The sequence below is a fragment of the Lissotriton vulgaris genome, chromosome 4_1 (assembly GCF_964263255.1).
Source record: "Lissotriton vulgaris chromosome 4_1, aLisVul1.2, whole genome shotgun sequence".
In the NCBI taxonomy this organism is placed as follows: domain Eukaryota; kingdom Metazoa; phylum Chordata; class Amphibia; order Caudata; family Salamandridae; genus Lissotriton; species Lissotriton vulgaris.
The window spans coordinates 1,650,038,046-1,650,063,237 of record NC_141691.1 but is presented as its reverse complement, the minus strand read 5'-3'; positions in this window follow the sequence as shown (position 1 = coordinate 1,650,063,237).

Here is a 25,192-nt window from a genome sequence, read left to right as displayed (position 1 = left end):
TCCTGAGCGCAGAACAAGGGAACGCTACCTTGTCTTACTCCATATCTATGAGGCTAGTCAAAACCACATTTGCACCACCAGAGCATCACAAAACATAAGGCTCTGGTGGAGCAAGGGGCTCGTACATATGCCCCTCAGTGAGCAAAGGAAGTAAGTGCAACCTTCCCTGCTAGTTTTCAGGATGGGTGTGTTGGTGCTGATGAGATGCTGTGCTCCTATTAACTTTTTGATTTTGAAGGCCAAATAGTGCATTTTATACCAGAACGTTTTAAAGAATTTCCACAAAAAGCAAAATGACTCCCAGGTGGACCTGAAAGGGTACCCATGAAATAATCCAAAAACATAAAATTACTACCAATGTGCTGAGGCTGACCAACATTAGGTTGATGGGAGTTTCTTTCATTTCTTCTCCCCTTTTTCACATTTTCTTTTTGCTTTCTAGCTGTTTCTTTTTCTTTTTCTCAACTCCATACTTTGTGCTTCCTTTCGATCTCTACTTCACCATCTGTTTGCCTTTCTCCCTATATGTTTCTCTATCTCTCTCTCTTTCTTTCTGTCTCTGACTCTCTCTCTCTGCCAAGCTCTCTCCTTTCTTCCCATTTTCAACATTTTTCTTTCCCTGTCTACATTGCTGTTTCTCCATTACCAGCCGTACTCATCCGCTTATTAGAGGTTTTATGGCATTCTGTTGAAAATCCATGTATACATTTTTTCATACATGTCAGAAAAAAGGGAGGGGGCATGGTGCAGTAATTCTGTTTTTACTGTTACCTGTAGCAGTTTAAGTGGGAAGTTCCCCACCCACCGCACTCAAACGTGAGACAAACATGCACAAATGTGTTTTAGCAAATATTGCAAATTACAAATGTAAATATTTACACACACAAGGGCTATTTTATACAGTATGTTGAAAACCTAACTCAACTGAAATTGACAAAATACTTCCTTTGATTGAAGGCTAACTATAATTTAAATGCTGCAGAAGTGTGACACTTTTCCAGCTGGTGGAACCCTTTGAAAGAAGAATGTGTTATTGAAAACAATTGAATTGACTTTTACAATGAAAATGTCACACGCGGGAATAAAGAAAGGTGGAAAGACAGCAATATTTATCAACACGTCAATGAATACGTATTAAAATAGGAGACAACATAATTATTAATGCAAAACAGCAAAACACTTTCAAGATAAAAGAAAAACACAACCTCTAAGGTACAGTATCACACATTCAAATCTTTGGATGCCACAGATACTTAAAAACATAATATGCCTGTATGTCTTTTGGTTGCCAAATTTTAAACACACTGGGTAAAGAAATACTAACCTCAGATATCAGAAAATCACATTAAGAAACATCATTGGTGCTCCCTTCGGTGCCTATCTTACACACAGAGCCACTTAAATTCACATTCATATTGACATACAAAAAGCAAAACGGAATATGCTACAAGTTATGTACCAGAGAACAATTGTTAAAAAATAAATCAACCAAGAATTAGATTATCCTGAAATGTAATCCTGCAATCAAAATGAGGGAAATAACTCCTCATAAATGCACGAGTGGAATTTTAATTGATCTTAAATTCATGTTTTAATGTTACAAAGTAGAATGAACTCGAATCGTGAATCAACGTGTAAACATTAAAATGAAGGAAAACCCAAAGTATAAAAACCCATGCAATACACAAAATATTCAGCAAATCTGGGATGTGCAGTACTAATTTCGAATATTTACAAAGGAAATTGGAATACGCACGCACATTTGTATTTATACAGATGTTTATAAAAATATAACAAGCATATTGTAAAATGCAATAGCTAAGTCAATAAATCGAAACAGGCCCTTTTGTTATTTATAAAATGGTTAAATCATAAGGAATGCAATGATAAAGACTGTCAGAAGTTGATGTTAAATGAGGTGACATTTTTCTACTGTACTCGAGCAGTCATTAAAAGCTAAAGAATGGGATAGGAGTTCGTGTGTTCAAGTAATGTTTGCTTTAAGCCTCTCTTCGTGATAGTGAGCACTTTGTTGCCCCAATGACTCATAACAAGGGCTAAAAACGAAGACAAAACAAAGTATCTACGTCGGGGAAATGTCAGTTGTCTAAATGTTCTTTCACTTTCCCCGTCGCACCCTTTCTTTGACAATCCGGCTGCGGCTTTGGCAAAAACAAATGTCAACAGGATGTTGGGCCACTTTTGGTGTGGTGCCCAGAGCAATGTTATTCAGGGTAGTGGATCGAAACTTTGGTATGGTAGAACATTTGGTGCAGGGAGTGGAATTCCGCAAACTAGATGTATTATTAGTAGTCCAAGGAGCATTATCATCTAAGGCTGCTGATATCCATTTTTCAACTTTCATGTTTGCCAGATTAAAGTCCTCCCCAAGCTGAAGATCAGTGCTCGAGAGAATATTAGAAAAGATTTCGTAATTAAACTTAGCCCACTTCCTTCCGGTAATCATTTGAGTAAGCTTGTTATTGGGAGGAGACCTGTGGAAAGGCACAGAGAAAACCACCAGATGATGGTCTGACCAGGGAACTATTCATGGGGAATCAACCTTCTTCGTAGGGAAATTGTCAAATATCAGGTCTAAGGTATGTCCTAATTGATGGGTTGGGGCGTTCACTTTTTGGATTAGATTCAGAGTTTCAAGCTCCTTACATAGAGGTTGTGCTTCTGATATTGAGTTGCTGTCAAAGTGCAATATTCTCTACAAGACTAGATATGAACTGCGTTGCAGGTCCTGGCGGACGGTAAATTAAAAAGCCCGCTAGGGCATAGTCTTCTGCTGAGGAGAGGGAGAAAAAAATGACCACACACTTTTCACGGTTAGCAGCCTTAATGATATATTTCAGGGACAGTTTGTAATTTATTGCTATCCCTCCTCCTCTTTTAATTGGGCTATCCTGTCTTAATATCCCATAATCTTGCAGGATTGTATCTAAAATATCAAGCGCTGAAGACTCATTAAGCCATGTTTCCATCAGAAACAAGGCACCTGGTTGCTTCTCCATAAGAATCTAAAAAATGTTTTTATGTTTAATCATTGACCGGCAGTTAATCAAGAGAAACTGCATTTTATAGTCATTGGTCAGGGATCACCTCTTGTGTTCTAAGTTGAAGTGACAGTGAGGGAATTTAGGCATTTGGGAGTCTACTATGAGCTTATGCAGGCATATTTCAGAGGTCTTGGCACTAGACCTCTGAGTTGATCCGAGGAGTATCTCAGACATTGGTGAGAAACTAAACTCTCAGGGGTCCTGGCTCCTGGCCGGGGCAGTACAGGGATGGGCTTACCTTTGGTGTGCCTTCGCCACACCTGCAGTGCAGCAATCAGGAAATAGTCCATCTCCAGGGGTATGGCCATTCTTGTATCAGTAGGTTGGGGAGTCAGTAGACTCGCCGTGCCCTGCAGTCGGTAGCTTGACAATTGTGCAACACAGCAGCAGTTAAATTAAAAGAAGAGGTCAGAAAAGAGATTCAGGCAACTCCTGCACTGAGGTGCTACAAGGAGAGTAAAAGGGAGCCAGGCACCTCCCCACATTAAGTGCTACAAGGAACTTAAAAATTAAAAACACTCCTGTCCGAGTGATTAAACACTCAGATGGGAGCAGAATTCACTCTAAAAGAAGTCGCTCCTACTGGAGGTCAAATTATTACCTATAGGATGGTTATTTTAAGTTCCTATCTTCATTCTTTTCTGCAAAAGGGTGTTGCAGTACCAGTGGTTGGCAATGTGAGGTGGTGAACGTTCTCCAGGTCTGAGTTGGAGAACATTTCCGATTGTTTTGAGCCCTCTTTGCCTGCAGTGACTGTCAAAGTGCAGTTGGCAAATAGTAATGGGCTTATAGTTTTGTGGGTGGGTGTTTGTTCTTCCCTAAATCCCTCCTTAATGCCCCCTTTTCCCTTCCTTATATCTCTTTACACCCCCTTATATTTTGTAGTAAGTATTCCCTATTCTCCAGTCACTCCTACTTGTTTACATCACATTTACTACAAAAACAAAGGTGTCCACAAGCGAAGATCTCTATAGTCTACCAGAGATCTCTGCATGGAAAACACAGGAGATGTTGTGGCAAAGTCCTCTACATTTAGGTTTGTGAATAGTATTTTGTGGTACATGAGTATTATTATTGTAGTACTACACACTTACTACAAATCCAGTTTGTGAATAGGCCCTAATGTCTTCCTGAGTCTACTGACTCCAAAGTAGAGTTAATTGCCTGCTTGCTGCTCTCAGGACTATATGATATAAATTGGCCATAGCACTGAAGCTTACACATGCCCTGGCTGAGCTCTCCATGCAGTGTGGTGGGCCCCCCTGTATAAGCATTGTTCAGAAGCAGGTGGAGTGGTTGACCTCAAAAGCCGGGCACAATGTATGCAAGAGGCTGGCGGTGTTCAGAATGACACAGTTCTGGTGAGTGGAGGCATTTTCAATGCACTACCTGAAAGTAACAGTGCTTTAAAATGATTTCTTGTACTAAAGTTACTTCAATGTCTGCTTAGGGTGAGGAGGATCTGTTTACAATCCTCCCTGTGGAGTACCTGACACGAGCAACTTCTGCGAGGTCTCAGAACTCAAATTTGAATAAAAATGTATTGAGAAAGTGTTTAGTTATTTAAACCCAGTTTACATTCCACATCAATAATAAAAACAGTCATAAACTTGGACTCAACTACATTTAATCATACAAGATCATAGTTACAAATAACTTGAAATTCGCTTAAATAGACAGAAGGCAAAATATCTCAAGTATGTATGTGATGTGCTGAAATACTTCATTGATCATTTCTTGCTAGAATGTTCAGTTAAGTGGCCAGAGAGTACACAGTCATCAACTTTGTATTCTCAGATATGTCGCCTTTTGATCACTTTTGCCAAATTATCCCGAAAGACAACTTACTCTGGATGTATGTTGCATGTGGGAAAAGATAATCATGTTACCAGTGGGGTGCCACACTTTGGCTTTATTTTTCCTGAGCCAAGAACTATAACTTGGGTTGCTCCTTAGAAACTTTGGGCCAGATCAATGTAGCTTGCATTTTGCAATTCCCTAATTGCGAATCACAGGGATTCACAATTAGGATATAGCAAAATGCAATGAATTATTGTGTATAGTACACCTTTTGCGTTTCCTAGGGGGTTGCAAATGACCTACCTCATGAATACTAATGAGGTAAGTTGCAATTTGCGACCCCCTAGGAATCTCAAAAATCGAGGTTATGGTGGCCTACTGAGATCAGCAGACCACCATGTCCGTGAATTCTTTTCAATAAAGCAATCTTTTTTTTCGAAAAGCAGTCAGTTTTCCTTAAACGAAAACGAGATGCTTTACAAAACGAAAAATAAAACGTTTTTTTTTTCATTTTTGAAGAGCATGCAGTGGTGGCATTTATGAATGGGTTACCATCTACTTGAAGTAGGTAGTAACATGCGAATACTTTGCGGCCTCAATTGCGGTCACAAAACATTCATACATACCGATTCAGTATTAGGAAGTGATGCCCCAAACATGCCCCTTCCTAATGCCGAATCGCAAACCCATTTTGCGTACCAGTAACAGGTTACCGGATGGCAAAATTAGGTTTGCTGCATCAGAAAAGCAATTTTTGCGTTCGCAAACGGGCAAATTCTGCAAATCTGCCCGTTTGCAAATGCAAAAATGCTTGATACATCTGCCCCTTTGACTCTTTCTTTGGAACTTGTCAGAAACTTTACCACACTGACATTTATACGAGCATGCACAGGATCAAGAGCTGTGATAAGAGTTTGTCTGCAGGTTTGTATCATGGCTTGGTTAAAAACCTATGCAGCATCTTTCTTCGTTCTGCCAGCTTGATTGGGCAAATGCAAATGACATGAACCATAGTCTCTTCCCCTGCACCACAAAGTCTGCAGTCAACTGACTCCCTTTTTCTTAGCGATGGGGACATTGAGTACAAAGTTGGATGGGCTCCCGGCTGTAGTCACATAAACTTCAGCTTTGTTTGGTTCCCATACCGCTGATCAACGTATGGCTGTGGCTTCAGCAGTTTATAGGAGTTAATAACTTGTCAGGCATTGGCCCTATTTATGAGACTGGATTTATCCTTAAGTAAAGAGAGAAATTTTCATGCCATTAAGTTGTGCTTTTTTAAACGTTGGGGGATATTTGAGAATTTCACAAGTTGACCGCTTGCAATGACTGAAGAGTGACCTCGAACATGGCTCAAAATTTGAGCGTACAGTTTTGTATGTTTATATCTTGCCAGTTACAAAATGCCATTGTGTTTTCATCTGCAGATTTAAATCAGTAGCACATCTTGAGGAAAGCATACTTTAGGAACCAGGATTGTTTCAGCAGCCCACACTCAAACAGTATTTGCCCCAGTGAGGTGTAATTTGGGAGGTTGTACACTGTCTGATAGGCTCTGGTCATTAACAATTCTAACTACTTTGCGGTGTTGTCTAGTATATTTTAACACCCAAACATAACTGTTGGTAGTAATTTTGCTGACATTTTTGCAGAAGCATAAACATAGGGCTCTGTAATGATCTAGCAAGCTTAGTGAAACCCGCTGTTAGGGCAATGGCCTTGGTTTTCACTTTCACCATTTGCGGGCTAGAAGAGCCCCTTGAGTCAATATTAGCCCTAGATGTGTATTTTTTGTCATAAGTCTGACCCCATTGATGACCAAAGAGCCAGGTGAATTTAGGACCAGATGTGCAATGCATTTTACCGGTTGCAAATGGCCCATTTGGCCGTTTGCTACTGGTAAAATGCATTTTCAAATATACCAACCCAATTTTGCGAGTCAGTAACCTATTACCGACTAGTAAAATAGGGTTTACAAGTCGCTATTAGAAAGGGGAGTTGCCAAGGGCATTTCTTCCTAATAGCAAGTCGCAGTGGTATGTAGAAATGTTTTGCGACCATGAATGTGGTCGCAAAACATTCACAGTTTACCAGCAATTTCAAATTGGTGGTAAGCCATTCGCAGACAGGAAGGGGTCCCCGAGGGACCCCTTCCCCATTGTGGACAGGGGCATCAACAATTTTTCAGAGCAAGCAGTGATTCTATGGAAACTTTTCATTGTTATTTTTGAAAAGCATCCCATTTTCCTTTAAGTAAAACAGACAGCATTTAAAACAAGCATTGGAAATGCAATAGGTCTGGCCTTTGCTCGAGTTAGAGCTATTGGCGTTGTGAATGATAATGTCTTTTAACCATGTGTTTTGGTTTGGAGTAGAGTGAATGTATGTGGTGTGTCGTGGAATTATGCGGGTTGGATTGAAATTGCTAGTTGTGGATTTGTGTGTCGTGGAACCTTGTGTTGTGGAGCAGATTTCTGTAGGGGAATTATGTGGCATGGTGTTCTGTGAATTATGTGGATAGTAATTATGTGGTATTCAGTGTAGTGGCATTATGTGGAGTGGTATTATGTGTTAAGGAGAGTAATAATGTGAAATGGTATTTAGTTTTGTTGAGTGGTATGTAGTGGACTTTAATTATGTGGTCCGCTGTTGAATTTTGTGGCATGATGTGCAATTCTGTGGTGTGGGTTGGATGTAGGTGTTGTGTAATTGTGTTGTTGAGTTGAATTATGTGGTTTGGTGTCAAATTATGTGGTGTGGATTAGGGATGAAAATAAACAAATGGGTAGGAGATGTAAGTGATTGTTGTGTAAATACGTATGAAGGTGCCAAGTTTTGCTGTAATTTTACATAACACACCTCTAGAATTGATGTTTTGTGAGTTTGGTCTGTGAGTTATCTTAGCTGGCGGTGATAGAGCACCATGTTATTCTAAAATTTGTGGGGGTGCATTATAATCACAGATAGTCAGCACCCGCATATTTAGAGGGCCATGTTAATGTGTGATTTTTAAGATGTAGTATTATGCTGGGATCAGGGCAATATGTAAAAGTGTGCTCATATCATTTGAAGACTAATGTAGTGCTTTAACCGAGAATATGCTTTAAGTAACGCAGAAATTATTGCTTCATGTGTAAGATGTTGTATTAGGTTTGAACATGCCATATTAAAGTTGCACGTGTAGTTTGCTATTGAACAGGGAAACGATGTTTTAACATGAGAAGGATAATGCCTTGGAAAACGTTCTGAAATGTTATGCTTCAGAATGATTAATGTGCTGCTTATGGTGTAAAGTGAGAAATGCATTTAAACGTGTAAAGGTCTGAAACATGAAAATGTCAGCAGAGGCCTAACTGTATTTTCTTAGCTTAGCTAACATGTAGATTTGAAATGTGTAATTCTTACCTTGTGAAAGGCTCCATTTCGTAGTTTAATTTCGAATTTTAACTTAGAGTGTGTATAATGTTGTTTCTCATGCGTTTTTGTTGCAGGTGCAAGGACACGGGCCTTGTTAGGTAGAATGATCCATTGTTTAGGAGTTAGGTTGGTAGGAGTGAGAACGAAGGGTGTACACTGGAATGCAGAGATGCAAAATTTGGCGGAGAAGGTGCCTGGGACCCAAAGACACAGCAACGGTTTTTGGACAAGGATGGAGTCTTGGTGGAAAACTCCAGAAGCAGGCTCCTGCCCAAAAGGGGTGTGACTAAGGCGTATCTACTGTTTTGGGGATTTTGTATTAGGGAAAGTGCCCCAAGGGAGGAGAGTCCGTCTAGTTAGAGATGAGATGTAGAGTAGGGGTCCTGGGTTTTAGTGGGAACTAGGCAGGAGAATAGAAGGAGCATCTTAGAACGAGCTTGGTAGCTTAATCTCCCCTTTACACTTCTTAGCAGACAATAAAGATCTAGTCAACCATGGATTCTGAGGATTGGTAAGGATAAGAATCCAGAACGGAATCCGGCTCCGCCAGTGGTGTCATAATCTAAGTATATTTTGAAGCTCTCAGAATGCACAGATTGTGCATGTTGGATCTAGGGCAACGCCACTGGAAATATGAGGCAGAAGAGGGTCAAATTATGTAGCAGGGTTGACTAAAATATGTGGCATGAAAAGGCAAATTATGCGGCATGATGCACCACATTTTTAGACAGTATCACTTCAATATTTTGTACTTGTTAATGCTGTCTGGACACATGTTGCACCTCATTAGTTCCAGTTTAACATCTGAACATAGAATATGCAGCAGAATGGTGACCAGTCCACCTTGCAAAGGATCTTTTACTGTGCTGCAACATGTATAGCTGCATTTTAGGTAACTTTTGAAATGTTGGAGCTTGAAGCAAATTTTTCTGTCAAAATCTGTAAATTATGCAGCAGGTAATGGATTATGTGCGAAATGAGACAGAGCCATAAATATGCCAAAAATGCAGCAGCGTCTCAATTGAATAATTCCAGGGCTTTGGTCTAGGGCAAGAGACATGCACTGTGTTCTGGCTTTCCAGTCTGTAGCAGATTGCATTCTGGGACATGTAATATGTGGGTAGAACTTACAGTATGAAAAGTGCTGTTAGATACAAAGCTCAGACTCGCAATGGGACTTGGTATAAAGCACAGACTGACTGACGATATCAGGACATTTGCCAACCAACCATAAGCCAGGGACGTAGCTGCCATTGGTGCAGCAGGTACAGTGCACATGTCCCAAAGTTCTGTTTGGGGACAATTGAACCCTGATGATTGCTGTATTTTTGCCTCTACAACCAAAGGGGGCATTTTCCGTGCTTGCACCAGGACCTGTGAGCGAGCTAGGCTTGGCTCTGGTTACAGGATGGCTAACGAATACTGGCACTATAAATGTGTGATGGGGAAGAATTATATTTACCAATGTATGATGGGATCTGATTACTGATTAACAAAAAAGGGGTGACCCTGTGTCCCTCAGAACCTGGATATTCAGTAGTTCAACAAAAAAGTGGTTCTGTCGGGGAAGACCAATTACTTGAACAATGCTCATAAATGCAGACAAACGAAAACAGCTCTCTGATACACAACGTATGTTTTTGAAAAATAAATTCTCAGAAAAACAAGGTCATAAAGTCAACGTGTTATATTGTATACGTTATAACATAGTTGCTTACATACATATCCGAATTAATGTATTCATGGATATATGTTTTAAATATCTGATGAGACCATCATAAAAACATGCAAAATTTTTGACTTTTTGTGAAGTGGTGCTCAAGTAGGTGTGATAGCATATACAATGTGAGGCAATTAATACATATACATATATACACAATTGATTTCAATGGCCAGATGCCTAATATCAACCAAGGATTCCTATGTATGTTGTGGGGATCCTGGTGAATCTGAGCCTATAAATGTGTCGACGTTTCGACCCTCAAGCGCCCCTGTGGGTGGTCGCGGCGGGTCTTTCTCAAGACAGGTTGGGATGACAGTCTGAAAGGGGAATAGAGACCGTGTATCAGAGAGACTAGGCATGCCACTTATTGAAGCACAGAGAGGAGCTGAAAAGAGTGATTGTTTTATACTCGCTCAGATAAACAGGCGGGGGACCCTCAGTCTGAATCCTTATGGCACAATGGCCCGTGGTGTCTGAAGGGCTCAAGGCCCGTGGTATCTGTAAAGGATGATGCATTTGCATTAAGAACTGATCTCGAGATGTGCGTACCATACCCAGCTAATAATGAACCGGCTACTCAGGAATATGGCCATGTGGAACAATACGCGTGGTGGTGACGCTCGTCTGTGGTATGGACTTTACGATGGCTAGTGAGGTTCCCAGAGTAGCCAGAGAAATTAATCAAGAGCGTGGGTGGCACAGGTTGCGCATACAGATGAACCCAGGGTGTAGCGCGTAGCCAAGAGGGATTATAGGCGAGTAGTTGTGGGCGTAGCTATATGGGTACGCAAGTCTGTGAGCTGTGGACGGTGACAAGTGAAGTGCCATAAATCAGGAGGGCCGTGATTTCCAGTTACCACCTAGGATGAGGTTGCCAATGCCAGGACAAGAATCTTATGGCGGTATTGATTATAGTGCACACGGAGATTAAAAACGGGTGGCTTGGGCAGGAGTCTTCCTTAAATGGCGGTTATGATTAAAGTGCACACGAGGATTAAAAACTGGTGCCAGGGGTCAGCGCTATGCATCAGGGGCCCACCATGACTAGGGGCACCTCATCTTACCTATAGATGAAGTGGAAGGTCGTGATCTGCAGCTCCTGGTGCCTGTATGTATCTACATCCGAATGTGATGTCAGACTCGCGGAGACTGCGAGATCAGTTAAGTAAGTTAGGCGTGTGCGGCGGTTACGTCCGTTGCTAGGCAACGATGTGGCACATTTGCTGTATCACGCGATTGGCGTGAGGTAGTAAAGGCACATGCTCCATAGTGCTGCTGAAAAAGGGCACGCTAATCACGTTCTGGTTAAACAACGTAGAACATCTGCTGTATCACGCAAGTCGTGTGATGTAGTTAGAGCGCATGCTCCATATTACAGTTGAAGGGGGGCGCTATTCACGCTCTAGTAGGGCAGTGTATGTACGACACAGCGTGGATGTAGGATATATTTCTAATACATATTAGACATACATAAAACCATCAATTTTGCTAGATATATTCCAAATACAGATATAAACAATCATTAATCCACTATTAGAAATGCAAGAATGAACAATCATTATTCCCTGGTTAAATGTAAGTATGTAGGATTAGATCAATAGGCGTGACAGAAATACTCCAGATCTATATGCGTATTCCATAATTCAATTATAAAAAGCAATAAACGGTACAGGGGGATATACTCCAGACACATGTGTACATGACCAATGCTTGCAAAACAGGCCACTAGGGCGGAAGGGAGGATCTTGTGACATAGGAGATCATGGAACATGTGACAACTATGCTGATAAGTGTTACTGTAGCATGACTCAAAGAGCATGGGATCTGATTACTGGCACAATAAATGTCTAAGGCTACACTATTAATGGCAGAATATGTAAATCGTAGGTCAATGCTGGTGAGGCAAAACTGCTTGTTGTACTCTAAAGACGGTATGCCATTAAACATGGGCAAGCCTATTGCAACAATAGCTGTGTGATGGGCCGTGGTTAGTGGTACAAGAAAAGTAAAAGGGAGGCACGGTAATCAAGGAGGTGAGACGTCTATCCCTGTTCCAAAAAATGAATTTTATTAGAGGAAAGACCCTGTAAATTATGGAAGTGCATTGCTACCTGTAGACACCTTTTTAGACGTAAAAACAAACGTCCCAATGTGTTTGTTCGTGCATGGTCAGACTTGCCATTCAGACATTGAAGCATTTCCTGGTAGCCTGCACGCACTGAAGCAAGGTTTAAAGCCTTTCTTGTAGAACCATGCAAATGAGTTTAATGGATTAGCCTTGTCCCGAGCCTGTTGAATACCACGAACAGCAAACACACAGACCTCTTACCAAGCTGCATCGGCTATTAAGACAGCCCTGCACATTGCTGCAGATTGTATGCGGCATAGTCACATCAGGGCCACTAGATGTCCCCCGCCCCCCAATGTCCAAACCCACAAATAATACACAAACACAGTTAGGTTTGGGAAAAAATTGCTGCAGGTTTATTACATACAACATATGTAATGATGGTGGGTTATCTTACGGGCGATCCAGGGCAGGCCGCATTCTCGCCACCTGCCCGCCTGTTGAGCCAAACAGCACAGTGGCGAACCACCCAACTGCTGCACAATTAAAATATATATACTGACACGCCCGTTGCGGGGCGTGACTAGGCAAACCCCCGGTTGCACAGGCCCACAACCGCCCGAAGGACTACTGGGGCGCCGACACGAATTCCTGCACCTCCCATGAGGTTACAGGTTTGGCTCTGGCACCCCTATGTGCCCGCTGAAGTACATCGTTTGCACCTCTCTTCTTCCGGATCGCCCAGTAACTCCGCCACAGCCCGAGCGGTGGTACCCGCTGCCGCACGGGCCCCCCCACCATTGCTACCTTTGCTACCTGCAACACCTGATCATAAGTGCTTCTTTAAATCCAGGAGGAAGGGGTCAAAGCCAACGGGCGTAAGGTGAAACCCATCCGTCTCAATATAACCTTTGACTTTATCCTGACACATGTCATGATTGATCACACCTAAATCGCTACGCTGGGTGGGCCTTTTCATGGCACCACCACCTAGCTTTCTAGGGAAAACATACAATCTTTGCTCTTACAGAGCATCAGAGAGTCAAATGAGCAAGACCAGGACGACAGAAGAGCGGTGGACCCATTCCACCTCCCAGGGACCTGATGCCGGCATGAAGATTACGCGCCTAACGAAACGCCCAGGCCTCCTGCCACTAAACCGCAGATACCCCTGGGTCTATAGGTCCTGAGGTTCCGTGACAAGTGAAAGTGGTGTTTTCGACTCGCACGAATATGGTCGAGTCTGGTATCTATGAACCGCAAATGACGAGTTTAGTGGGTGTACGCAGTTTCGCTGTGCTAACCTAAACCGTTCGTCTGATATGTGGGTTTTTCTATCTGTACCCACGGGTTCCATCTTAGATACGGCATCCATTTTGTCTCTTGCCCTCAAGTAGCCAGCGAACGGACGTTGTCCGTTTCGCGACCCTGGGACTCCCAAGATATCTGCGGAAGACACATGTCCTTTGAAAGTGTCTTTATGACGAGTGGGATGATACTGTAAGGCAGATGGCCCCGCTCGAGGCTCATCTCGCCGTGCCGGTTTATTGTCTCAGCCGTGCATCTCATTAGGCACGTCCCTTTGATGCCTGTAGCTCGTGTTTCTCGATACCTCCCCTTTTACACCCTTTCCAATCTCCCCACTGTTTCCATCTTCCTCTGCACCTGTCCTTGTTCCTTCTTCGATCTGTTTTACTGCTGATTGGAATGTACTAATGGTGGGAAGATGGGTTTTTACAGTTGGGGACCGCCAAATGTTTCCGCACTTATGTTCCGGACCATGAATGTATCAAAGTGACCAAAGCGACCCCTCTTGGGGATAATTATGGGAACCAAGTCGTAAACCTTTGTGTACCATGTAAACCTATGGGAGAATTGTGTATAAAAGGAGCGATCCACAGAACCAATTTGAAGCAGTCTCCCCGAACTACACTCGTTGTACTTCCTGTGACTTCTGTGTTTCCCTGTAGTAAATAAACCTTGAATCTTTGACGCCGAAGGAAGTGTCCCGTGTCTCTGTGATTCGTACGCCGGAGCAGGTTACCCACGAAGGTTTCAGGTGTTGTCCCCTGGCACCGCTGGGTCTTAAATAACCCAGTCCTTCAGTTGGCGCCCAACGTGGGGCTGCATCAGTGGTACCGGTCCAAGCCCGACGATCGTGAGGAACTTCGTGTGAAATCTCCGAGGGAAGGTGCACTCCGCTTCATCGATCCTGTTGTCGAAACAAGTGGCCCGAAGACTTTTCCCGTGAAGATTCCCGCCTCCTGACGGCTGCGACGGACTGCTGCCCTGACTGTAGACCTGTTTTGGCGCCTGGCGTAGACCTTGGTATAGCGAGACGATTGACGGGCCTTCCTGGTGACGCCATCGATCCTTGAGTTAAGTATTTGTGGGTCGCTCCCAGAGTCCTTGGTTGTGGTTGCTTAGTTGTTGCATGGTTCCATTGCATTTTTGGTTCTTGATACTTTGATGTGATATTTGACGACTGCAGCCGCCAAAAAACCGAGGGTTTTCGCTCTTTGCAGGGACTTGGTAAATCCCGTAACCCTTGAAGTTTGTGAAACTCGGCTAGTGTGCAAGATGCCTGGTCGTAGTACTTTGTTTAGTTGTTTCAGACGTTGTGGTACGGATTCCCGACTGGAGGACTCATGTCCGATACCTCCGGTTGGAACTCCAACTTATGAGCAGTACAGCAAACACGGGCTAGGCCCGATTACTTTTAATGACTATTGGATTCGCTACACTAAAAAAGACGGTGTCCTTAGTTGGCCACCTCATGGTAGCTTTGAGACCCCGATCTTAGATAATCTAGAGGCTAAATTGTTTGAGAAAAAGTCGAGGCCGGCCATGTTTGATGCCTTTCGGTTGTGGCGTAAAGAAGCCCGACAGAAAGAGATCAGACAGACTAAACGTAATCAGAGAGATGGTGTTGCTGCCATTGTAAAGAAAGCAGAGCAGTTTCAGCGTGATAAGGAGGAGAAGGAAAAGGAAGTATTTGATAGGCTGCAGCGTATGTCCATAGATAAATGCTATCCTGCTTTGCCTACGGAGTCGGATAAGAAGGAAGAATCAGTTGAGGATCCTCTAATGTCTTATCTCATGAAGTCGCCACCTCCGTATGTACAGGGTACCGCAGCCCCTGTGGTTCCCCCTGTACCTGCTCCTCCACCTATTCCTCAGCCTGTTCCTCAACCTGCACCCGTTCTTCCGACTGTTCCTGCTCCTTTGCCTACTGCTATTCCTACTGCTCCTCCACTTCCACATACTCCTGTTCCGGCTACTGCTCCTGCTCTGTTAACCCCTGTTGTTGCTTCTGTCTCTACTCCTTCTCTTGTTAGTCCCTTGTGCTATACTTCTCCATCTACTCGTAGTCGTACTTCTCCTGTTGCGGCTAGCTTCTTTCATTCTCTTGGACCTGTTTTTGGGTCCGCTAGTTCAGATGGTCCTCAGAGACGTAGTCAGCTTCCCGGTAACAGGGAACGTGCTTCGCTATACAATATGGCGATGGGTTGGATGACGCATCCTCTTAGAAACCCTCCACGTGCGGTACTTGATACGTTCTGTCAATTCAATGTACCGACACAAAGATACGTGTTCGAAGAAATGTGTAAGGTTCTGCGTGATCAGATATCGGCCGATGCACCTGACGAGGTGTTGACCGCTTTGTCTGATCTACAGCTTCAGTTTTCGAATGGACTGATAGTGGATACCAACGTTCGACGTGCTGTTGAGCGGTTGCTATCATTTCGTCCCACTCCTATACCTCAAGCTTTGTTTGTTGAGGATGTTGAGAGACAGTTAGATGCGTCTGGTCAGTTTCCCATGCGGGAGGTTCCACCAGTGTGGATGCCCGGCGATCTTACTGCTAACCCCGTTATCCCGCCACACTTCCAGAGAGTGTGGATACATCTCCCGTGGAAGCGATCGGAAGTGTTACAGGTGAAACAATCTTTGCCTGACCCTCGCAAAAATCCTGCAGGGTATTACAAGGAATTGTCGCAGCTTGTAGACGCTACGATAATGAATCTTGCCGATATTGACATGCTGTTTGGCAATGTCGTACCGCAACCGGTATGGGCTAAGATTAGTCAGGAAAATCATCCGAATGAACTAGGTGGTGATTGGGCTGCCATTATAGCGGCGGATGGGTTGCAAACTGGTGGTGCTAAACCCGAACAGTTGATGGCTGCTCTCCCGCAGAGGATTATTACGCTAATGAAAACGCTTATGCCAGCTATGAGGGTGAACTGGGACAAATTGTCAGCGTGTAGACAGAAGAAGGACGAGAGTGTCTCCGACTTCTTTACGAGATTTGAGGAGGCATTCATCGACCATAGTGGTCAGGATATGGGCACTGAGGGTGGTCAACGGTTGTTCGTGGACAAATTTGTCTCTAACTTATTGCCCGATTTGAGCAATAAATTGAAAAATTCTGAAAGTGCGTGGGCCGTTTCTACCTCGGCTCAAATATTGGCCACGGCACAGTATTATGAGAACAGAGAGAAAGAGGAGAACGACCGCGCTGATAAAAAGACGAAAGAACTTAAAACTAAAGTGCTGTTACAGCAAGCGTATCCTCCGCGTTCGAATCAGAATACTTCGCAGCGAAATAGATCGCAGTCGCAATCTAATCGATCCCAATCCCGAAATGACTCCTCTTCCCAAAGATCTTCGTTAGGGTACAATCAATGTGCTTATTGTAGACAGGAGGGTCATTTAAAATTCAATTGTCCTGTTCAAAACGATCGTAATAGTGGTAACTCATCTAGAGGGGGTCGTGGTGGTTCTCAGCAGACATCACGCGGTAGGGGTCGTGGTACTCAAAATGACCGTGCAGACAACTCATCAAATTCCAATAATTGTTTCGATCAACGTGGATCATCGCAAGGACGATCTGCGCAGTACAATGTAGACGATTATTACATTGATCAGGGAACTGACGACAGTAATTACTAGGACAGCCATAGACAAGGAGAGGGAGTGGTATCAGTTCCGGTTGATCAGAGAGGGCCTTACGTCGCAGTTGCTACATCGGGCGTCGTTGAGCCTTTTCTGTTGGACACTGGTGCAGCGAAAAGTTCCATAATGCATTCGAAACTCCCTGGCGCACCTTTGTCTGGCTTAACAAATGTTTCCGTTGGATTCTCTGGCGCCCCTGTTAGCAATCCAGTTTCGCGCCCTTTGCCCCTTACAATTGGGCCTCGTGAGCTGCAAGCTCCGCTGATTTTGACTACTGGTTGTGGTGAAAATCTTTTGGGCCTGGATTTGCTTAAACGTTTGTATGCAACTTTGTATTGTTCTCCTGCGGGTGTAAAGCTTACGTTAGGAGAGACGGTTGTCTCTCCTATGTACTTGTCTCTCGATAAGCTTCCACCGGAATTGAGTTCTCTTCCTGCATCTTTGTGGGCAACAGGTCCCAATGATGTGGGCCTGCTTGACATTTCCCCTTACGTTGTTCAGCTGAAATCTAATGTGCGATTGCCACGTATTCCCCAGTATCGTATTTCTCTTGATGGTGAACGAGCACTGTTAGCGATCATCTACGATTTGATCGATAAAGACGTTATTGAAGAAACTCGGGGAAACGTGTGCAACAGCCCTGTACTGCCCATTCTAAAACGTACTGATCCTTCGAAACCACCTGTTTATCGTTTTGTTATCGATTTACGGGAGGTAAATAAAATTGTGATTCCTCAGTTCCCTGTTGTGCCTGACATCACGGCGCTACTGACTCTGATTCCAGCTTCTGCATCTTGGTTTTCGGTGATTGATTTGAAGAATGCGTTCTTCAGCATCCCGATCGCAGAAGAGAGCAGAGACCTTTTCGGTTTCTCTCTTGGTGGACGCAGCTTCCGGTTTAAATGCGCTCCTCAGGGCTACTGTGAGAGTCCATCGATTTACAGTCAAGCCTTGAAGGGTCAACTGGATGCGTTTATGTTGCCGGCTGGCGCGGCCTTAATCCAATATGGTAGCTGCAGATACTCAGGACATTTGCAAAATTGCTACGGTGTCGTTGCTGCAACATCTCTGTGACTTACATCACAAGGTGTCACCTTCTGAACTCCAATATTGTTGTCAAGAAGTAACCTACCTAGGTCACTTATTGTCAAAGGAGGGAAGGCGGTTGACCCCAGAGAGAATTGCAGCAATTGCGCGAATGACTGTGCCAACAACCCAGAGAGATGTGCGTGCCTTTCTAGGTATCACGTCGTACTGCAGGCAATGGATTCCAAATTTTTCATTGCTAGCGAAACCATTGGTGGCTCTTACGTGCAAGGATGTTTCAACTCCTTTACCATGGACGGAAGAATGTCAGAAAAGTTTTTCTGAATTGCGTGATTCATTGTGTTCGGCCCCTGTGTTAGGTACTCCTGACTACAGTAAGCCGTTTACATTATATGTTCACGAGAGGGAAGGTTGTGCTTTGAGTGTTTTAACGCAACCTTTTGGGGGTAAGCAACGTCCATGTGCATATTTTTCCTCGACCTTGGACCCGGTAGCTAGAGCATTGCCGAGTTGTTTGAGAGCAACAGCGGCAGCCGCGGTGTCCATCCGACAATCAGCAGGATTGGTCATGGATAATATGCTTACGGTGATGGTTCCACATGCAGTCGACACTCTTTTAAATCGTACGAAAACTCAGCACTTGACGAGTGCGAGGTTGTCTGGGTCCGAGTTGACGCTGTTGGCAAGTCATATTCAGATAAAACGTTGTAATGTTCTGAACCCGGCGACTTTGTTACCAATTAGCACAGAGTCAGATGAAATAGCAGAACACGACTGTTATTTGCGGACCGAAGAGGAAACAAAAGGTCGAGTGGACCTTAAAAACACTCCTTTGGAAGATCCAGATGGAACATTGTATGTGGATGGTTCATGTTTTAAATTGCCGAATGGCGATGTGACTACTGCGTATGCTGTTGTAACGTTGAATACTGTTGTTGAAGCTGCGAGATTAAATCAGAATTCTGCCCAGGCTGCAGAACTGATCGCTCTCACTAGAGCGTGTGTGTTAGCGAAAGGGAAACATGTGAATGTGTTTACCGACAGCCAATATGCATTTGGTGTCGCCCATAGCTTTGGACGGTTGTGGAGAGAGAGAGGTTTTTTGACATCGCATGGTACGAAGATTCAGCATGGTCAGCTTGTGAATGATCTTTTGGATGCACTAACGTTGCCTAAGCAGGTAGCGATTGTTAAATGTAGTGCGCATCGTAAGGTGACGGATGATGTTGGACGTGGTAATGCGTTTGCGGATGAGACTGCTAAGGAGACTGCCCGGAAACTTAGCACTCGAATGTATGTGACGAGTTCGGTTAGGTGGCCTACAGAGTCGAGTATGTGTGAAGACACTATCGAGAGTGTGAAAGCAATTCAGAACGAGGCCACCGAGACTGAAAAGACGAAGTGGAGAGAAAGTACGGGAAAGTTGGATGCAAATGGTTGTTGGATTGATTTGTCAGAACAGAAGAGATGGATGTTGCCGGATGCGTATGTGCTGGCTGTTGTGACAATGGCACATGGGTTAGCACATATTAGCGTGAAAGGTATTTGTAAGTTGTTGTCTCCTGTGTGGAAGAATGACGGTATCACGAAATGTGCTGAACGCTTGGTTAAGAATTCTATGGTATGTATGTTGTACAATCCTGGTAAGGGAACCCCAACTCCTCCTGGCAGTTTTGCTCCCCCTTCATGTCCCTTTGAGGTGATCCAATTAGACTTCATCCATATGGAGCGCTGCAATAACCTGAAATACGTTTTAGTTGTGGTTTGCGCGTTCTTCCGATGGATTGAAGCCTATCCTCTCAAAGACAACACTGCTTTGTCAACTGCGAAAATCCTACTGAAGGAATACTTTCCTCGGTACGGAATGCCTTGGATTGTATGGTTGGATAACGGAAGTGAGTTTGTGGGGAATGTGATGAAGAGTGTGTGTAAGGGCCTTGGAATTAATCAAAAATTCCATAGCGCCAATCATCCCCAGTCAGCTGGTTTGGTTGAAGGGTATAATGGCACCCTTAAACTGAAGCTAGCGAAGATTCAGGCTACGACTGGTCTTTCGTGGCCTGACGCTTTACCCTTAGCTTTATTGTCAACAAGGGCAACCGTACACTCCCGAGTAGGGCTTAGCCCCTATGAAATAGTGTTCGGCCGTCCTGCGAATGTTTGGGGGGTCCCTAGACCGGGTGTGTTCTGTGATCTTGAGTATCCAATGCTGATTGATTATCTTCATGATCTGACTGCTAAACTGAGGTTAATTCACCAACAGGTTTACGAAGCATTGCCGACGCAGACGGAGGGTGCAGGCCACCAGCTCCAGCCCGGAGACTGGGTGGTGACGCGTAATTTTGCGCGTAAGAAGAATTTGGAGCCCAGGTTCACTGGACCCTACCAGGTCCTCCTTGCCACGAGAACTGCTGTTCGTCTAGAGGGCCGGAAAAATTGGGTGCATGCCACCCATACGAAGAAAGTCCCTATTCCGTTGCCGGCAGACTCGTGGGTGAGGAAGGGCATTGCTTCAACTGAATCCGAAGGATTGACGGCGTTTGTACCTTTTAGCGACGCACAACCAGTCGGAGAATCCTCAGTGCAGCAGAAAGACACTGTTGAACATTTGTTATCAAAAGACTCAAGACCAGAACATTCGACTGATCGACAGAACTCTGTTTCTTCAACGGATCCTTTGTTTGACGAGCAGACACGTCCTGGGAAAACCCGATATTTTTTGCGATCCAGCACTAAGGACTAATAAAAGATTTCGTTCTGTCCCTTGACAACTGCATTATCCCGTTTTCCACGATCAGTCTGAACACCCGTATCATTGTAATTATTTTGTATATATATATATATTGAGTTTCGTTCCACATGTATTTTTGCTTCCACAGCTGAGAGACATTTTGCATATATAATTGTAAATAAAGGCCGTAGGGCCGCGCGTGTACTTCCTTCTGGTTAGTAGGTCTTGACACTAGGTTAAAGACCGTCGGTTCCTGGGAACTCCTAGGGATTGACTACTGCTACACAGAATGAAGTGCGTCAAGAAACGTTGCAGACGGTCATAGGGGATGGCGTTTTCAAAGCTGATGGACTTGGAAGAAGCTCAGGCGCAAAGGTTCAAGTTACAACAACTTACTCGTACCAAATGTTTTATGTTTCAAATATTCGTACTGCTTTTGACTGTTTCTGCACTATTGGCGGGTGGGGTGTATTACACGATGTCTTACTTCTTACCTTCTGCCATACCTACTCCTACTTCTGACCCTAAACTTACTTCCACTGCATCTCCCCATTCTTTCCATATCTTACCCGAACACGAGCAGGCTAGACGTGCAGAATTCCGCAATAATTCCTTTATTCAGCTCCTTCACCAGCACCAGTTAGTGGTTAACACTACTAATTGTTGGGTGTGTGGGTTGATGCCACATACCACGGATAAGGGAATTCCATATCTGGTGTTACCGTATAGTTCCCAGGGGTCTGCTCGAGCATTTCAAACAATGTTTCGAAGCGCACTAGATTCTTACCCCAATCGAGAGCCACGTTTTCCCTACTTTGGCCCTGGCTCGTATCACAAGCCTTTGTCTATAGCGATAGAAGACTTAGATAGAGATATCTATGAGCCATCGCTCATCCTGGAGGAAGAGGTACAAGCCTATAGGGTCCTGAGTAAGGTCGAGTATAGTGCGCTCACGAGTGATAAACAGCTTAGAAGCTCGCCTCCGATATGGGTCGTACCCCACATTGGTAACTTTTGTCTAATGGGTCGTGGCCGAAAATCGAAAGCCCGACTTGGAGAGAGTGATTGCACTGAAAATTACATTCTGCCGATGGTCTCGTCCCCTGTGTTTCTGGCTGCCAAGGGTACATACTTTGTCTGTCATGATCGTGCGTATGCATGGTTGCCCTCCGATTTTGTGGGCTCATGTTTTATCGCAAATCTGTTGCCTCCGACGTTCACTGTAGACGCAGACTATCACAAGACTAGAGTTGTGAGAGGCGTAATTAGCGAAGAGGACACTGCCGGTCAAGAGGCAGGAGACTTTTTCAAGGGTTTCCTCCCGTTTTGGGGGCCTATGGTTAATAGTAGGAACCTGAGACAGTTGACTCGAGTGGTGGAATCGACTGCTAATATTACTGCCAGTGCCCTTGGTAATATCACCACAGAACTTAAGGCGGATAGACTTATGACGTTACAAAACCGTATGGTTTTAGACGTGATCTTAGCAGATCGAGGTGGGGTATGTAAGGTGATCCATTCGAGCTGCTGTATTTTCATTCCAGATAACGCTCCGACTGTTTATCAAGCCATCTCAAAGTTGCATAAAATCTCTGAATCCATACACGTGGATGTAGGGGATTGGACGCTACTTGGGTGGTTTTGGGGCCTGATGTCGACTTGGGGTTGGAAGATTCTGATGATTATCGGAGTTGTTGTGGCGTTCCTGTTCACGTGCTGCCTTTGTGTGCAGTGTGGTCCTGCCTTATGTGTCCTCTGTGCTACAACGTGTATAAGACAGCCCCCTGTTACCAAAGGAGCTCGGTTGGACAGAGCTATGTTACAGCAACATCTAGATGGTCTGATGAATATCGAGTATGATTCCGACTAGTGCTTGCCTAAGCGTGGGCGGAAAATCCGTTCCGCTCGCGGATTTTGCGGATTTTCGGGAAATCCGCAATCCGCGAGATTTGCGGATTTCCCGCAAAATCCGCAAATTCGCACAGAGCGGATTTTTTTGGCGGCGCGCGGCGTTGGTGATACAATTTTTGCGGCGCGCGGCGTTTATCATCGTTTGCCGAGTTGTTTTTCTCGATATTTTGCGAGTGCTGCGCCATTTTGGATCTTGCTGTGTGATCCCGCGGGAATTTGGCGAGCGCGATTACGTCATCGCGGCTTGCCAACTTGCACAGCGAGAGTTTGTCAACGCGAGTACGGCGAGATCACGTCTCGCGGTACTTCGCAATTGCGAGATTTGAGATGCGGCGAGCGAAAATATAAATTTGCAATTCTGCACAAGAAATCCACCAGCAAGCAGCATAAACCTTCTAGAAATGATGATTTTTATGTGAATAACTCCTTAGTTTGACATTTGCCTGCACTTTTTTAGCGAGGAGTCCATTTTGGGGAGGGGGCAGGGGGGTGGGAGGAAGGAAGTGCCCCATAGTCTTCAACTTCCTGTTCCTGTTCAGCAGGCTCCTCCCAGTGCTTTGTCCATCTCCTGGTCACTTTTCATTTGGATGTGGACCTGGAAGGATTACTTTTTGTGGATGCTGCTGGATCTTTGGATTTGAGGCCTTTTTGACTTTGTTTGGATCACTGTTGGATTAGAAATTTTACAAGTAAGTTTGTTTGGGGCATTACAGTTGCTGCAACTAAAATTTTGGGATTTTCGATTTTTGGGCTGTTTTGGGGCCTTTTGCCCAGGGGTACTCAGTGGTGGGTGGACTGATTCTTTCTGTGGGTTGTCTTGAACTTAAACATCATGGAGGCCATAGATGAATTGGGATTGTGCTGATTTTTCTGTGTTTTTCGATTTTTTTTTTTTGTAAAATTTTGTGTTTTTCGATTTTTGACCTGTTGTTGGGGCCTTGACCAGGGGTAGTGAGTAGTGCATGGGCCTAGTCTTTCTGTGGGCTGTCTTGAATTTAAACATCATGGAGGCCATGGATGGAATGGGATTGTGCTGATTTTGCAGTGTTTTTCGATTTTTGGGCCTGTACTTGTGGCCTTTTCACCAGGGGTATTTGAGTCTAGCATGGGCCTAGTCTTTCTGTGGGCTGTCTTGAATTTAAACATCATGGAGGCCATGGATGGAATGGGATTGTGCTGATTTTGCAGTGTTTTTCGATTTTTGGGGGTGTTCATGGGGAGGGACATGCCATGTGGCTGGTGGCCATTTTGAGTGCAGCTACAGGCACTGGCCATGTGCTGGCAGGCAAGTGGCCATTTTGAATGCAGGCTTTGTTGTTAGGCCTCCAACCATTTTGCCTACTTTTCAACCTTTATTTATGCCCAGGGGTAGTGAGTCTTGCATGGGCCTAGTATTTCTGTGGGTTGTCTTGAATTTAAACATCATGGAGGCCATGGATTGAATGGGATTGTGCTGATTTTGCAGTGTTTTTCGATTTTTGGGCCTGTACTTGTGGCCTTTTCACCAGGGGTATTTGAGTCTAGCATGGGCCTAGTCTTTCTGTGGGCTGTCTTGAATTTAAACATCATGGAGGCCATGGATGGAATAGGATTGTGCTGATTTTGCAGTGTTTTTCGATTTTTGGGCCTGTACTTGTGGCCTTTTCACCAGGGGTATTTGAGTCTAGCATGGGCCTAGTCTTTCTGTGGGTTGTCTTGAATTTAAACATCATGGAGGCCATGGATTGAATGGGATTGTGCTGATTTTGCAGTGTTTTTCGATTTTTGGGGGTGTTCATGGGGAGGGACATGCCATGTGGCTGGTGGCCATTTTGAGTGCAGCTACAGGCACTGGCCATGTGCTGGCAGGCAAGTGGCCATTTTGAATGCAGGCTTTGTTGTTAGGCCTCCAACCATTTTGCCTACTTTTCAACCTTTATTTATGCCCAGGGGTAGTGAGTCTTGCATGGGCCTAGTATTTCTGTGGGTTGTCTTGAATTTAAACATCATGGAGGCCATGGATTGAATGGGATTGTGCTGATTTTGCAGTGTTTTTCGATTTTTGGGCCTGTACTTGTGGCCTTTTCACCAGGGGTATTTGAGTCTAGCATGGGCCTAGTCTTTCTGTGGGCTGTCTTGAATTTAAACATCATGGAGGCCATGGATGGAATAGGATTGTGCTGATTTTGCAGTGTTTTTCGATTTTTGGGCCTGTACTTGTGGCCTTTTCACCAGGGGTATTTGAGTCTAGCATGGGCCTAGTCTTTCTGTGGGTTGTCTTGAATTTAAACATCATGGAGGCCATGGATTGAATGGGATTGTGCTGATTTTGCAGTGTTTTTCGATTTTTGGGGGTGTTCATGGGGAGGGACATGCCATGTGGCTGGTGGCCATTTTGAGTGCAGCTACAGGCACTGGCCATGTGCTGGCAGGCAAGTGGCCATTTTGAATGCAGGCTTTGTTGTTAGGCCTCCAACCATTTTGCCTACTTT